Source organism: Telopea speciosissima, chromosome 7, assembly GCF_018873765.1.
Source record: "Telopea speciosissima isolate NSW1024214 ecotype Mountain lineage chromosome 7, Tspe_v1, whole genome shotgun sequence".
In the NCBI taxonomy this organism is placed as follows: domain Eukaryota; kingdom Viridiplantae; phylum Streptophyta; class Magnoliopsida; order Proteales; family Proteaceae; genus Telopea; species Telopea speciosissima.
This window is the reverse complement of record NC_057922.1, coordinates 15,713,039-15,730,338: the sequence shown is the minus strand read 5'-3', so window position 1 is coordinate 15,730,338 and position 17,300 is coordinate 15,713,039. Positions and strand designations below refer to the sequence as shown.

The 17,300-nt window shown below is 37.5% G+C and overlaps 1 long non-coding RNA gene across 1 annotated transcript; it reads left to right on the top strand.

Moving 5' to 3' along the window:
- The first annotated feature begins 8,995 nt into the window (after positions 1-8,995).
- On the top strand, positions 8,996-9,501 carry LOC122667722. Its single transcript, XR_006333845.1, has 2 exons — positions 8,996-9,190; positions 9,318-9,501. It is a non-coding gene; the product is annotated as an uncharacterized LOC122667722 (long non-coding RNA).
- Positions 9,502-17,300: the final 7,799 nt, after the last annotated feature.

Below are 17,300 nucleotides of genomic sequence, written 5' to 3'. Positions count from 1 at the left end.
CCGGATCTCCAGAGCTACGACACTAGTATTTCCCATTTTTTACATATAAGCGCGCTAAACATTCTATTCGAAAGACATACGTACATACACACATGGAAACGGTAATAAGAAAATCTCCTCTTTGTTATAAATAAGGCAATTTGGGAACACGTACCGGTTAACATCTTATGGAAGATGAAACTAATAAGAGTACGTAGTAGGCATTGGAAATAGAACATAAAAGAAGACATAAATTAAGCACACAGCGTAATCAAGTAGAACCACGACCATGGTACTTCAGGGAACGGAACATAACTAGTAGAGTAGAGGAGATAGTTTGATAGGGCCGGTTGAGCTGCTCATCATTAGGCGGGGAGGTTTGCGAGGATCTTCCTCCCAGCAGTAGCAGTAGCAGTAGCAGTAGTGGCAGCATTATTGAAGTAAAGACAGAACTTGTCGAATTGGGAAGGGATAGATTCGCAGGTTGACTGAAGCTCAGCTGAAACAGTTGCGGAGCAGACGCATAAGGAGCAGTGAGAAGCATCTTTGCAGCGGCAGTAAGGTGGGAATGATAGTGTGCACAGACAGTCATCGCACCAGCTGCTGTCCCCAATCTTATTGCTTCCACCTGTCAAACCAAACAAACAAAATTTAGTACTGATTCCAATCTCACACACACACACAAGGTTGAGAGAGAGAGAGAGAGAGAGAGAGAGAGGGGAACCCAAAATTTGCACAAATATATATATATATATATTACCAGTTGGTATCTCAATGGTCTTGAGAAGCTCTGCATTGTTCCTAGAGACAACACCACCATAAGTGTCATCAATACAACCTTCAGAGCCATCTCGGTCTGACCTCTCTCACTTCACTAACAGTTTACTGTGATCACTCACTCACACAAACCAGTTATTACTTCTTGCTCTTACTTGCAAGTTACATGCTCATTGCTATGGGCAATATTTATAGCTGGAACAACCCTCTTTGTACCATTTGTTTTTACCTAAATACTCTTGTGATTTTTTTTGTATTTGTTGGTCAAGAGATTGCTGTTTGTTGGTGTAGTGACTGCACCATCGTGAGGGCCAATGAGAGTACATGTAAAAGAATCTATTCGAATGAGACTTTTAATTTCACTATGGGTTGCACAATAAATTCATGCAGTCCGGTAGGCTGTAACTGTACGCAAAAACCACGCAACCGGTTATTGTTCTTTTTCCCTCCTCAAGTATAAAGAATAATTGGCTTTTCTTACTCAACCAACAGACAAACAGTGCAGTAAGGGTAGACGCCAGAAGGGTGATAGGCAGGAGTAAAACTGCCCTCCTGTTTTTCCTATTTACTTCAATACCCCCCTAAGTTAAGGTTTCTATAAATCCACTGTAGGAATCTTTCCTACAACTCCTATCATACGGACATATTAAGTAGCTAGTCTAATAACTGGATAGAAAAGTAATAAGGGTAGATTAGTCATGTGTTAAATTTTAATGCTTAATTCAATCAAAGACTAATAATCTATGATAGAAGTGTTTTTTTTTTTAACAAAGTCCTTATTTCGGTTTTGGTTCTTTATTATCTTCTCTCAAGTCTTATCAGTCTTTTATCATTGTATTATTGCTTATTAGATCTTAATTAATTTTTATATATAAAAAAGAAATGGGAAAAAGACCTCCACTTGGGGGTGTTTCCTAGGATCTCCCACGGGGCATCGTGAGATGACATCTATGTCCCCTGGGTAGATACCCAGGCATGCTCACCCACTATCCCAGATGCTTGTGTAGAGACTATGTGATCAAGTAGAGATCTCTTGTCCAACCAAAAGAAATATAGTACAATAAAAGAAAAATTGGTTTATTCCGATTTTGATTGATTTCGTCTGTTTTAATAATCGGTTTCAACTTCTTTTTTTTTTTATCAATTTCTAAAGCTTGTCTTTTAGGGGATCTTTGGTCATTTTAATTGGACATTTATGCACATCCAACTACTCTAAAAAATAATGTCCATGTATTAACTCCTACAAACTACACACCCGAAAACCAAATTAGATTCATACCTAATAATTGCCTTTGTTATTAGGCACAATCCCATTCCCATTTCTACATCTCCATTATTGCGCAGAGAGGAGCAGAAATGGTACATTTAACCATGTGAAGACTTTTTTCTTTTTTGTTGTTAATTACCATGTGAAGACTTTTTGAAAGATTGCAAAACATACTGATCAATGTGTTTGACAATGCCACAGACATCTCGGCATGTGCCTAGTTAGTGATCGGGATGTGTGCATTACAGTCCAACCATTGGATGCTTCATTGGGTACTCATTGAGTGACGCCCTTCAAGGAGAGGAACCCAATTTTTTTTTCACTCCTTTAAAATCACTGGTAAATATGTTTCAACTTAAGCCCTTTTTTTTTTTTCTTTTTTCATTTTACTAATAAGATGATGATATCAATGAACCACAAAATATTACTGAGGTCCCTAAAAATGTCAATCAAGGGAGAAAACTCCATTGCCCATCCTTAATTAAGAGTGTATGATAGAATCATAGTATAAACTTAAGAGGTTAATGGCATATTTATAATTTCAAAACCTTAATTAGGACATTTTTTCCCCTTCCATTGTATGCCTATTTTGGCTTTTGAGTGTAAATTTGATTGATCCAGTAAAATCACTACACCCAAATATTGTTTACCAATTGCTTGATAAATAGAGAATTACTAGTGAACTTTATTAGTGAAATCAAGTGAGACATAGAAGGGTTAATAAGGTTTTCTTATCTATAAATATATTCGAATTTTAGATAGATTTCAAATATAAAAATCCAAAGACAAATCTCACAAAAAAATCATTTTGATAACAACTCCCCTCTAGTGCACGGTATCGGAACGGGTATCAGTAATATGCAAAATTGATATGATATCGATATGCGATCGACTGTATCAAACAAAATTACCCCTGAATTTCCTTAAAAAATGAGTTTTTTTGACTATTTAACCCTTATCCATACCATGCTATTAATACGATATCGATATCAATGACTAGCAAAATTGATATCTATCACCTAATACGAATAATACGATACCAATACTTAGAACCATGGGTAACAAGGAACACGATTTCAAATCTTCTCTTCTTCACAATACTGGAGAAGGTCATATCATTCTAATGAAAGAGGTTTTTTTTTTTTTTTTTTTTCCTGTGCAATTCAAGGGTCGACCGACCATCATCTCCATCAGGGCCCCACAAGGAGGCAAAGATAGGCCAGGCCATGCATGATAGATTAGATTTTTCCTTTTTTTTGTAAGACACTATATTAGGTAAAGTTGATGTTATAGATGATATAATAATAGAACTTCTCTGTCCATTGTAAGTCATGCACAGAATATAATATTAATAGAACTTCTCTGTGTATTATGATTCACTCAATCCAGCTGGGTAGAGCCATTGATTGGTTATTTATGGCGCACTTGGTCTGTTTAAAGGCAGAAATGATTATTGTCCTTTTGTTCATAACTAAAGCTGCCCCACACCAAAGGAGAGTAAGGTAAAATAAGAAATAAAGAGAGAGAGAAGACAATACAGTACAGTTACACCTCATGAGAAACATGGCTTTGTTCTGAATACAAGATAAGATTGGGTTTATTGGATCATGAGAAACATTGCTTTGTTACACCTATATCTTTCATTTTCACAGAATCATACAAGATAAGATTTGGTTTTTGTACTCCTGCATATTAATGTGAAAAAGCATCGACTATAAGACTCCATAAGAGAAATAATTTGGTTGGTCTTTCTCAAATCTAAATTGAAAGTGTCAAGATAAAAGGTCAGTTACGAAATAATTCAAAGTCACTGCGCGAGGTTGTGGATGTTCTGAACAATAATCGTACTTGTTCACCCAAAAAAAAAAAAAAAGAAAAATATTCTCTATGTTGCAGCGTAGTCTAAGCCTAGATACATGGCAGGCAGAGGGGTAGGGTGGTCATTGCACTCATCCCATGTGTCTGGGTGTAGGCTGCGTTGCGACATAGAGAATAGCGCCCAAAAAATAATAATAATAAGGGGGGAAAAGTTTACAAACAACCCCAAAAATATCTAATATCTCATAAATTTACTAAACTTGATCAAAATATCACAAACACCCCCTAATTTTTATGAATTTATTTCAACTTAGTTCACTCCATTAGTCTATGCAGTTAAGTGTGTGTTAACTCTTTTTAAATGGTGAAATTACCCTTTCCCCTTACCCAACTCTCTTCTTCCTCTGCGAACCTGAAACCTATCTTCTTCTATAGAACCAGTGAAACCTCTCTTCTTCGGTGATCAGATTGAATCCGGCAAGAATTATCCTGTGACAAAAGTGGTTGCGCCGCCTCAGAAGGTGGTGGGAAGATATGGTGGTCCCCAAAACGAAGAAACCAAAGAAGGGGTTTCTCTCTCCTACATCGGTGTCGCCTCTTCTCTCCCCACTGGCTTCGTCACAGGTGTTGCCGTTCTTGTCTCCAGCCTCCTCTTCTACTGTTGGTCTCCCTCCTCCACTACCAACACCGCCGCTGCCACCACCACTTCCACCTCCCTTGACCGCCCTCATCATGCTAGTCTCTAACGATCACAGCCCACCGCTCTTTGCTTTTTCTCTGTCTGTATCTGCTCAAGAAGAAGAAATAAAAAAAAAAAGAACAAGGGTGGAGGAGGTTGAAGACCGAAGAAAATGTACTATTCGTCTCCGCATGCCCCTGTAACTAGCGAGCAGCCATCGATGGTGGCTCGTGAACAGGATCGGCAACAACACCTTTCCCTTAAAATCCCTTATCATTGGAGCCATATGCGTTGAACCAGAAACAGAGGTAATCCTCGAAGGACGTCTCAGGGATCCCTTGCCCAGTATTGCGGAAGCTTTAAACCACTTGAGATTGGTCATCGCTGCCTCTCGTTTCAACCATGACTGAAACCACTTGCTGTCATCCCAACATCAACTGAACTCTTTGGCCGCATCATCATCCTTCAACAGTTCAACACCATCCCTGCTGCACCTCTGTTCCAAGCATCACCGTGCAGCTCAGTCCAAGTTTCTTTTTTTTTTTTTTTTTTCCGCCATCACCCAGCCCAGATTTGGTCATCACCGTTACCGTCAGTGCATCCTTGGCCACCTCACTGCAAGTCTCCATCCCTCTCTGTGATCTAGAAACCATCGCCTGAATACCCCATTTCTTTCTCAGAAGGTGGTGGGAAGTAGATAGGTTTTAGTTTCGCCAGAGGAAGAAGACAGAGGTTTCAGTTTGCAAAGGAATAACCGAAGAAGAGAGGGTTAAATTACTGGTCTTGCTAAGAGGGTAAAATTGATATTTTATATTTTAGATGATACTAAGAGGGTAAAATTGACATTTTATCTTGAGGATCACCCTACTACTTAACGTCAGAAGGACGTTTGCTATTTTGACTAAGTTTGGTAAATTTATGAGATATTGACTACTTTTAGAAGGTGTTTGTGAAAATTTTCCTAATAATAATAATTATCCTTAATTTTGTGTTGAAATACGATTTTTTGTATTCTATCGATTGGTTTGTGGGTTGATTTCAAAGGGCGCTAAGAAGCCAAAGGCTTCAAGGCATTGATGAATCAACCTACTTGTGATCAAAATTTGGTTGTGCAGAATGAAGGAAATTAAAAAGATGGAGGTACAATATACCATTAATTATCATGTCATAAATCTTATCTTCACTATTGCATTATCCCTCTATTTGACAGATAGGAGCAGACATGGTACATTTATAACCACGTGAAGAATGGGAGCAGAACCACGATTTCGATCCATTCTCCTCTTCTTCCCAATAATGGAGAGAAGCCAGAAGGTTATAAATCCTTCTAACGAAAGAGACATTGACAAATGCCTGTAAATTAATGGTCCCAACCCATTCTATTGTGAGTCAGAGATTCCATCTGGTAGAGCCATGATTATTGTCCAAGGCCCTCTAGGGCCGGGCCAGTCACATGGAATTCACAGTGAAACTCACAGGATCGGAGGAATAAATTCCATGTAAGTGGCCCTGGAAAGCCTCGTACTAATCAATTTAACACAAATACTAATAATCTATTTTCATTCAGAATAATTTACATAACTAATAAGAGATTAATAGTAGGTTATATGCTTTCAAATAGTATTTCAAATGGTTACATCACGTGGAAATATCTGTACCTTATAACTCTCCTTTTGTGTGGTGCAGCTTTAATTATGAGCAAAAAGACAGTAATCATTTCTAAGCCAATAAACCCAATCAATGGCTCTATCTAGCCTTACCTACCTCCATTATTGAACGAGGAGAATAGAAATCGTGCTCCCCTTTACCCAAAAATAAAATAGCCAAATATCAAAGAGTTGGTTTGGTGAGATTTGCCTTGGAAAAAATTAATTAAAATCTATGGAGAATCCAAATAAATCTATAGAAGAAAACCCTGTTACTAACAAAGTTCACTAGTAATTATATCTATCAAGTAATTGATAAAACATTTGGGTGCAAATTAACAAGTAATCCTATTTGTTAAGGGGTGTAAAAAAACCTGATCAGTCTGAGCTTGCCCAAATCCGCCCTGAGCCCAACAGATCTTGGGATAAGCAAAGGTCGGGCTATGTTTGATATCTGCATGTAGGGATGTAAACGGATCGGATTCGGCTTGGATAGTGCTATATCCACATCCGCATCCGATTATCTTTCGGACGGATTCGAATAGTGCTAAACGGATACGGACACAGATACAGATTGGATATTTTATTTGTTTACATGTAAATATAGCTTTTCGGATAGCTATAGCCTATCCGTATCCGTATCCGTTTAGCTTTCAGACGGATTCGGATAGTACTAAACGGATACAGATACGAATACGAAAACGGATTTCGACTATTCATTTACATCCCTATCTGCATGACCCTGGCGGAGCCACCTGACTCTCTATTATATAATATAAATTTATAATATATATAGAAGTTTTGCTTTGGTACAATGGTCAAAGTTGATCTATTATAATCAAGCTACTATGGGTTCAAATCTTAAAACAATTTAGTTTTTTTTTTTGTTGTTGTGACAAATGCCTTTTTTTAATCCGGGCTATGATTGGGCTTTATTAGTACCACAACTCAATGAGCCAAGATATTCAGAGACAATCAGGGCTTGGTCGGGCTTGAGAAAACCTTGGCAGGGTCAAATTGGGTTGAGGGTATGCTTGACCCTGATAGGGCGAGGCTAGGCTTGCGTTTAGATTAAGGCCCCTAGTGTTGGACTAGGGTTTAGGTCAAGCCTGGCCCAGCCTGGCTCGTTGACGCCCCTACTATTTATCAAGTATGGGTGGAATAATAGTGTCCTAATTAAGCTTTTGAAAGTACAAATATGCCATTTATCTCTAATTTTATTGTATGAATGTGTCAGCACTAGGGATGTAAATGGATTGGATTCGGCTCGAATAGTACTATATCCGCATCCGCATCCGATTAGCATTCAGACGAATTTGGATAGTGCTAAACGAATACAGACACGGATACAGATCGGATATTTTATCCGTTTACATGTAAATATAGCCTTTTGGATAGCTATAGCCTATCCGTATCCGCATCCGTTTAGCTTTCGGACGGATTCGAATAGTGCTAAACAAATACGGACACGGATTCAGAAACGGATTTCAGCTATTCATTTACATCCCCAGTCAGCACTCTTAATTTAATTAGGATGAACAGTGGAGCTTTCTTCCTTAATTGACATTTTTCAGACTCCATAATTTTTTTTTGGTTCATTGATATTTCCTTATTAAAAAAATTAATAAAAAAAATAAATAAAAAAAAACCTAAGTTAAAAATGTGCTTGACCAATATTTCACTTACTAAGGTGGGTTGTTCTGCATGGTGACATGGTCCCATTACATTTGCATTCCAACCTTTAAAGGTTCTTCACGTGGTTAAATGTACCATTTCTGTTCCTTTCTGCACAATACTTCAATAATAGAGATGGAGATGAGAAATGGGAATGGTGTATTTCCTTCTGCAAGGCAGACATAATACGTATACTAATTGTACAAGTGAATATTTGATTAAACTAAGCACTAAAGGTTTGACATTTGGTTCCGGTTTGATGGTTTCAATTAATTGGTTTTTATTGGTTTTGGTTTCGATTTTATTGTTGGTTCGTGTTAATAGTTTTGGATTCAATTGAGAACAAATCTATTTTTAAGCCCAATAAATAAGTCTGATGTTACTGAGCCTGTACCACAGCACCCAGGCCCAAATTGTGACTCAAGAAATAAATACAATTTGAAATAATTTACATGTCGTAAATTCAATAATTGTTTTTTTCCTTGTTCAGTATGTATAATTGGTTCAACAGACTTACCAATTCTAATTGATTTTAGTACGTTCAAAGCCGATAGTTTAAATGGTTGTTTGTAAAACTATTATCAAACGGTTTCAGTACTTCTTAAAACCAAAACCAAACAAATTGGTAAGTGATTTATCAGTTCCGATTTAACTGTTTGAATTTGGATAAATAAAATTCTATCCAAGAGCTGCATAGCCTATGCTAGTGTTCCCATGTATCGATCTCTCTCTTCCCCATATAAAAAGACATCTCCACCCTTGTTTGAAGGAGGAGAGCGATAAACAAAGAGTGTTGACGTAGGCCTCGTTCACATACAGAGAACCACTTCCCAAGAAAATTAGGAGAAAAGTTCTCTATGGAAAAGTGCACTACTGCCCATGCCTAGATACAGAGGGAAGCGAAGTGACCGTCTTGTCCCCACCCCATAAAAGATGAAAATTTCGATCACCTCCATTATACCAATGTGTGTGCTCTCATTGGAGCATGTATAGGGGCCATGCTCCCCCCACAGTAAACATCAACCCAAAAAACAAATAGGAAGAATGACAAGGGTATTTAGGTAAAAGAAAATGCTGCTCAGAGGCGTGTTCTGGTTATAAATACTGCCCCAAGCAATGAGTTTATCACTCGCAAGACCAAGAAGTTATAACTGGTTTGTGTGTGCAAGTATTGTCAGTGAAGAGTGTAAGTGAGAGAGATCAGATCCGATCAGATCGAGATGGCTCTGAAGGTTGTGTTGATGACACTGATGGTGGTGTTGTCTCTAGGAACAATGCCCTCTCCATTAATGGCTGCCCCATATAGGGTCGACGTTGCTGAGCTGCTCTCAGCCATAGAATTTCCAACTGGTAATATATATAACTCTGCAATTGAATTGGTTGGGTGCCCTTTATCTTTCCTCCCATGGGTTTATATGCTCTCTCTCTCTCTCTCTCTCTCTCTGACATTTTGTTATGATTCTCGTTTATTTAAAAGGAAAGATTGGGGACAGTAGCTGGTGCGACAACTGTGTGTGCACAAAATCAAACCCACCTTACTGCCGTTGCACCGATGCTTCTCTCTGCACCAAATGCGTCTGCTACTTATTTGTGCCTACTGCTCTTAAGTCAACTTGCGAATCTATTGCTTCCAAATTCGACAGCTTCTGTCCTTCCTCCGTTGCTACAACTGCTGAGAGGACCCAATTTATCCTCAACTGAGCCCAAGTGCCCAACCCTAAATAAGTCTCCTCTAGCTTAGCTATGTCGTCGTCGTCTCTGAACCATGGTCGTGGTCCTACGTACTTACTACTACGTGTTGTACGTGCTCTTTGTGTCTTGTATCTTCTAATTTGGAATGCCTACTACTCCTTAAGTTTCATCTTCATAAGATTGTAACCAAGTGTGTGGGTGTTACCAAATTGGCTAGTTTATAATAAAGAGGAGATTTTCTTATTATTTCTCATTACTGTTTTCATTTTGTGTCATTCTATTTGCAATTAATGCCTACTCTGGACATATCCTGTATTACCCAATCAGATCATGGCATTTCGAATCTCTTGTAGATTAGGTCTTTGATTCCTTACCCATTTAATCTTTGGGTCGACACCCATAGAAATATTCTTTACAATAGATGCATAAGATCCCCTTTTAATCCCATTCTCAATTTCCCAAAAAAAAAAATTGAAAAAAAACATTTTTTGGGTGAATGAAAAATTAAATTAAAAAAAAACAAAGAGGAAAGAAAAAGAGATGATGCTTCAAAAATAGGGATAGAGAGAAAACAACAATTAAATGATGATATTACACCAAAAGCCTGGGTGGGTCAGAAACATCATTAAAATGATGATTACATCAAAAAATCGGGGATTAGAGAATAATTTCAAAAATTTATTACAATAAAGCTAAATCTCAAGCCTGACCAAAATTATAACATGGGCCAACAAGAGTTTCAATATTTGTCATGAATCGCCTAAACTCGACCATGTTCAAACAATCGAAATATTTAATTTTAACGCGACTAGTGGTTCTTGGATGAGAATCTTCTTGCTTTGATTGTTTCGATTGATTTGATCCGATCAACTTTGGCCTTGCGGGGTTTTGATGTGATCCGTGGTTTTGATCAAGAAAGTCACTATTAGGTTATCATCCCATCGCCATACAAGGAAATAATACAATTTTTGGATTTTGTTTAATTTGAATAATTTTTATTTAGGTCATGGATGCATTTATTGTTCCATAAACAAGAAAAATAAAAAAACCTTTTTTGTTTTGAGATTATCAACCATGAGTTAAACAAAACAACAACCGCCAAAGAGTGAAAAATCGAAGGATAAATTTTTCGGGGGATTCGGGGTTTTTTGGGTAGTATGGATCACAAGAAAGCTATAATTCTTAACCTTGGATGAAGGCTTTTAACCAACCCTTCATTTCTTTGGATTCAAATTTTGAAAGCTAAATATTTAAAAAAATGCAAATTTAGGATAATAAAACCTCTCCCTATCCTTTGACTATCATAAATAATATCAATCGTTGGGTCTACGATTTAAAGAATTTACACCTTGCTGAACCATTAATCAGAACACAAGATCGATCAAACCTTCTTATGCCTCGAAGGTTATCAATGTTTATGTTCTTAGGATCATCCTATTATAATTTTGGGTGACAGTTTTGATCCCAATATTGCATAGATGGACAGGGCTTCTATTATCTTCTTTAACCATCAATGTTTTTCAACATATCTAAATTTTTATATTTAAGATATGTTTAAGAAGCAAAAGCAAGGGGATTGTAACAATGACCTTAAGGGACACTGATGCAAAGAATTAGAAGTATGGATGACTATCAAGATTTTATTAATTGGTTAGATAAAGGAGAGTAAACTTTGTTGGCCGTGGAAACTGTAGTTCTCTTTGTTATTGGAGTTATCTATTATTCTCTAATTGGTTCTGTAATTATTCTGAAGAAGAATAGATTATTATTATTATCTATAGCGCATTGGATAGCCAATTGGATAACAATGTTGACATGAATCGTTATCCTCTCTTGTTTGTTGCCCGGACAGGACTGTGCTGTCCCTTCACATGGGGGGTGCAAAATAATGACCTAACCCCCTGCCCAAGCAGGGTTAAATCGTCATTTCACACCCCCATGTGAAGGGACAGTACGATCCTATCCGAGCAACGTACAGGAGGGGAAAAAATTCCTGTTGACATACACTATTGTGTTTTTTTTTTTTGGAGACAAGAGGGATATCCGACTTTAGGCCGACTAAATTCTTTCCTGGGCTCATACATGACCCCCGTGCCACACACGAATCGGGAGCTTCTGGGCCCTAGTGAGCCTCAGGCAGGTGGCCCCAAAAAATTATACACTGATGAAGGTTTGATCATGAGACCTCGCTTTCAGAGACGAAGTCTCATGTCCCCTCCAAACCAGCTGCGCTAATCCCTTGAGGTTACTATTGTGTTTTTCTCTTTATTTATTTTTTCTCTCTTCAAAAATATTCCACATAGGTTGGCTGAGGTAGACCTTTTGGAAGCCATGTTTCTCATGAGGTATCTCACTCTTTCTCTCTTTCAATCAATCAATCAATGCTTTCAAATAGTATTTCAAATGGTTACATCACGTGGGAATATATGTACCTTATAACTAGGGATGTAAATGGATAACCGAAATCCGAATCCGAATTCGCATCCGTATTCGTTTAGGGGCATCCGTATTCGTTTAGAGATATCCGGAAAATAATCCGAATACTCCGATTAAAATCCGTCCGAAAAAATCCGAATACTTAATAATAAAAATTAAGTAAATAATGATTTTTAGGGTTTTTGAAAATTAAACAAGTTCTAGAATATGATGAAAAGAGAATCATGATCTAAGAGATATGGATTGAGAGAGAATTGTATCCGCTAAGGGGAGGAAGGTCCGGGTTACACAAGCGATATGTAAACGGATGGTCGAAAATCCAAATCCGATCCGCATCCGAATCCGTTTAGAGGTATCCGTATTCGGCCGGGAATATCCGGCTCCGATCACATCCGATCCGTATCCAATCTGAATCCGATCCGTTTACATCCCTACTTATAACTCTCCTTTTGTATAGTCCAATTTTAATTATGAGCAAAAAGACAATACTCATTTCTGGCTTTTAGTCATGATTCATGACAGAACAGAGCAAATGGGCCATATATATAGGTCCCCATTCCACAAATAAGCCAATAAACACAATCAATGGCTCTATCTAGCCTTATCTCCATTATTGAACGAGGAGAATAGAAATCGTGCTCCTCTTTAACCAAAAATAAAATAGCCAAAGATCAAAGAGTTGCTGATTTGCCTTTGAAAATATTATTAAAATCCATGGAGAATCCAAATAAATCTATAAAAAAGAGAAAATTACGAGATTAGCCACAAATGAGTTTTCACTCTACAAAACTGTCTACTCCATCGTTAATTTAACAAATATAACCAAAGAAAAGATTACAATTACAAAAATAGGCAAAACAGTGTTATACAATCTTGGGTACAACAATCGTGTTTTTTTTGGGGACAATTTTACCCCTCCACCTTTCCTTCTCGATTACCATGTCGGCCTTTGTAACCCCTACCGCCCCACCACTGCTGCCATATCCCGCCCCTGCTGCCGCCCTCGCAATCACCGTAACTTCTGTTGTATCTGCTTTATCTGGACTACCATCCTCCAATCCACCCGGCCATCCCCTCGCAATGGCCACAATGCCCAAGCCCGGTCTCCTTTGGCTTCGGGGACCAACTTCTCCAGTTTTTCTTCTTCTTCTTTGGCCCCAGGGACAACCTACTCGCGAAGAGGGGCTTGCATGGCTGAGGTTGGGTCTTCTTCTTCTGCAAGCCGCCAACAATGTCCCTGAAAGAAATAGAGAACGTTATTTTTCTGCAGTTTAACCCATCTTCGAACAGGAAAATATATTAGAAATTCTACATCTCCAAGTCCTAGATACCAGCAAACTGTTGCTACTTCCTTTTAATCTTCTTCTCACCGTTTTCGTCCTCTCCCACGGCCTCAAGGAATCCAGCCTCAAATCCTTCCCAACCTTCCTTTCTATTCCTGAAATCGTATTCTACGTCTATCTCGCTCAAACTAATTATGACCAAAGAGAATAGATTAGCATGGGATTTAATAGAGAAAGATTTCGATCCATTCCCCTCTCTTTCCCAATAAAGGAGAGAAGCCAGAAGGTTATAAATCCTTCTAACGAAAGAGACATTGACAAATGCCTGTAAATTAATGGTCCCAACCCATTCTATTGTGAGTCAGAGATTCCATCTGGTAGAGCCATGATTATTGTCCAAGGCCCTCTAGGGCCGGGCCAGTCACATGGAATTCACAGTGAGACTCACAGGATCGGAGAAATGAATTCCATGTGAGTGGCCCTGGAAGGCCTTGTACTAATCAATTTAACACAGATACTAATAATCTATTTTCATTCAGAATAATTACATAACTAATATGAGATCGATTAATAGTAGATAAGTCCAATATAACACAGAGAACAGTTCCCATGCCCAAGTTTACGTACTCTCCTTATCTAACCCATTAATCAAATCTTGACATGCCATCCGTAGCTACTTCTAATTCTTTGCATCCAATCGCCAATGCGTCTTAGAGTCCTTGTTGCAATCCCCTTACTTTCACTTCTTGAATACATCCTAAAAACAAAAATTTTAGATATGCCGCGAAACAAATTGATGGTTAAATAAGATAATGGAATCCCATCCAATTCCATACTATTGGGATCAAAACTGTCACCACAAATTATAATAGGATGATCCTAAGAAGCTAAACATTGATAACCTTCTAGGGATAATAAGGGGTGATCTAGCATTATTCTAATTAGACAATATGGTTATTGGTGAAGCCTGATTTTTGGTCTAGAATGTATGGTTGAAATCTTCGTAGGGCCATTTTGGCCTCGAAACGATCTGGGATTGTCGAAAAATGGTGAACGTCTTCGCCAGAGGCCGGGGGTTGTGTTGGGCTCGTCGAGATCTTCGAAACGGTATATTATGGGATATACGTTATGTTTTGGTCCGATCCTATCCGTTTTGACAATTTCTGGGTCCATGGGCATTCTTGTACTTCTTCGGGTTAGGGCTTCTCTATATTATGTTCTTATCTCTGAGAGGACTGTAAGAAAGTTTTGTAATATTTCCAGAGAATAGTCAAATTCGTTCTATTGCTCGGCCATGGATGTAGCTTCCCATCTTAGGGGTGAACCACGCAAATTTCTGATGTTTTGTGTTGCTTGTTTTTCTCTGTTTTTTGTTTTTCTTCTGCAAATTGCCATTTTGGGCATTGTTTTCTTAACAATTAATTGTTTTTTTTTTTTGTTTCTTTCTTTGGATAAAGATATTATTACAACTTTCAGCACATCAATGAGAGATTTTCAATTCACTAATAATTGTTTTTGAAACACTTGTTACACACGCACATAAAAGAACTTTCTGTACCAATTTAGTGGAATGATTGGTGAAGGTCATATACAAGATCAAAAAATGGAACTTACTAATTTCAACTGATAGAAATAATTATATTGAAGTCCCTCCACCTAACAATATCATATAATAGGCTTATAAGTAAGGGTGTCAATTTGGGATCAGAACCGGGAATCGTCCCAATACCATCCCGCTAAAACCCGGTACCGGACCGTCTCATTAGTAAATGGGACGGTACTGGTATCTGATTTTGGTACCGAATGATAAATAGGACGGGACAGTTCTGGGACGGGATTTCCAACGGTACCAGTACCGAAATACCAATTAGGTACCGGATGGTACCCAAAGTACTAGTACCATTTAAAAAGAAAGAGTATATAAGATCTTTTGTAAAAAAAAAAAAGAAAAAGAAATGGTATAAGAATTACGACTCATTAGGATTTCAGTAATTGCCTTTTGATTACGAAGAGGAACAACAGGTCAACAGCCGTAGCTTGAAGTCTCTCCTCACAGAACTTGCTACAGTGCTACTCCCTCCTCCATCGACCAACAACATCTACCAGGTTCTGCCTTTTTGCACTTCGTACTTCGTATCATACTACCATGTGACATGTGTGATAAATAGAGTTTTGTTTGGGAAAATCAAAGAGGAAACACAACGAGATTCTTCCATTTTGTAGGATTTCTCTAGATTTAAAAAAATGAGAAGCTTATTACATGTGATCTTAGGGAGTTTGAAGAAGTAAAATTATGATTTCATAATTTAAGTTGTTTTATAAAAAGTAGTAGGCAACTTCGATTTCATGATAGTGAAAAAATTCCACAACACTAATAAACTCGCCTTGTTAGAAACAATTAAACTTCTTCTCCATTTTTCTACAGTGCCTAGAACCGTTTAAGAACCGGTACCGTCCCGTCCCGCTAGTAATTGGGACTGGGATCTAGGTTTGGTCCCGTTAACTAAATGGGACAGTACTGGGATACTTTTGGTACCGGTACCGGTACCATCCCGTCCCAAATACCGGAAACCATCCCAATTGACACCCTTACTTTTATAAGTATGAAATATAAACACCATCAAAAACCTCAAAAGAGAGGTATGTCAGAGAATCTCGACCACTGAATGGACATACAAATTTTGGGAAAAATTTGTAAATATAATTATTAAATAAATAATAATATTTTAGATGTATTTGTAAACTCTTTGGAAAATTATCACTAAGCTCAAAATTTGGTCTAATTACAATCGTATAATTCTATCAGGATATCAATATCGTCTAATTTGGGAAGTGAATTATTCCTTGTTGAGTATTTCTTCCATTCGCATATGGAGATTGTAAATTTAGTGCACTGATATATAGCTCTCTCAGGTAGGGAGCCAACAACTATCAGAAGAAATCTTGTAACTTAAAAACAACTTATAGTATTCGATCTATACAAGATTCTCAGATGATCTAGTTCGATACAAATATAACATGAAGACTCACGTTTATATTTTTTACCTACATTCATAAAATCTATAATGTGATAACATTATGAACATAATGCCCAATTTTGTCCCTAATTGTGAATATTTTAAGGCATAAAACTTTTGGATAATATACTACATAATAATAATAATATAAATTAATAAAATCTAAAAATTTTAAATTAGATTTGATGGACACATATCAAATAGATTACCCATAACATCATTGTTAAACTAAAGTGAAAATCAAAACCTTCAAATTCAAATGGGATGACGAACTGATTCTAGCTAGATAAATGATATTGCAGATGGGTATGAACGTCTGGGCTTTCCATGGAAAGGTCCGTTAGATTAATATTCATAGAGTACTTGTGGCGGTGAAAGTTCTATAGAGGAATGTCTTGTGTGTGGTGGAGTTTAGAGAGTGAGAAACCATGGTTTGAACTACAATTGGCCAGGCTTGAGTTTTAACTGTATTGTAATTTCATCAATTCTGCTTAAATAATTTTTTTGAAATAAAAAATAGGGATGGGACTCCCATACATTCACCGTAAATAATTTTTCTATGAATGTTCAGTGGGTTAGGAGTCAAGGTCTATCTCTACGAGAGATTCCAAATACAACGATCTGATTGAGTAATACCGGATCTCCAGAAGTACTATACAAGTTTGTTTGTTTGTTTGTTTTTTTTTTTTCTTTTTTTCTTTTGACATAATAAGCCAAACAATCTTATAATTGGAAGACATATATGAACAGTAATAAGAAAATCTCCTCTTTATTATCAGGAAATTAACAACTTTGCAATTCAAACACCCACACACTGGTTGGTTACAATCTTATAATGAAGATGAAACTAAGAGTAGTAGGCATTGCAATTATTAGGACATATATAAAGACATAAAACCAGAAACACATACTAGCTAGCTACGTACTAGGACCACGATCCATGGTTCTCTAGAGACATAGTAGAGGAGGTAGCTAGAGAGACTATTTGATTTGCATGGTAGGAGTTGGGCTCAGTTGAGGATTAATTGGGTC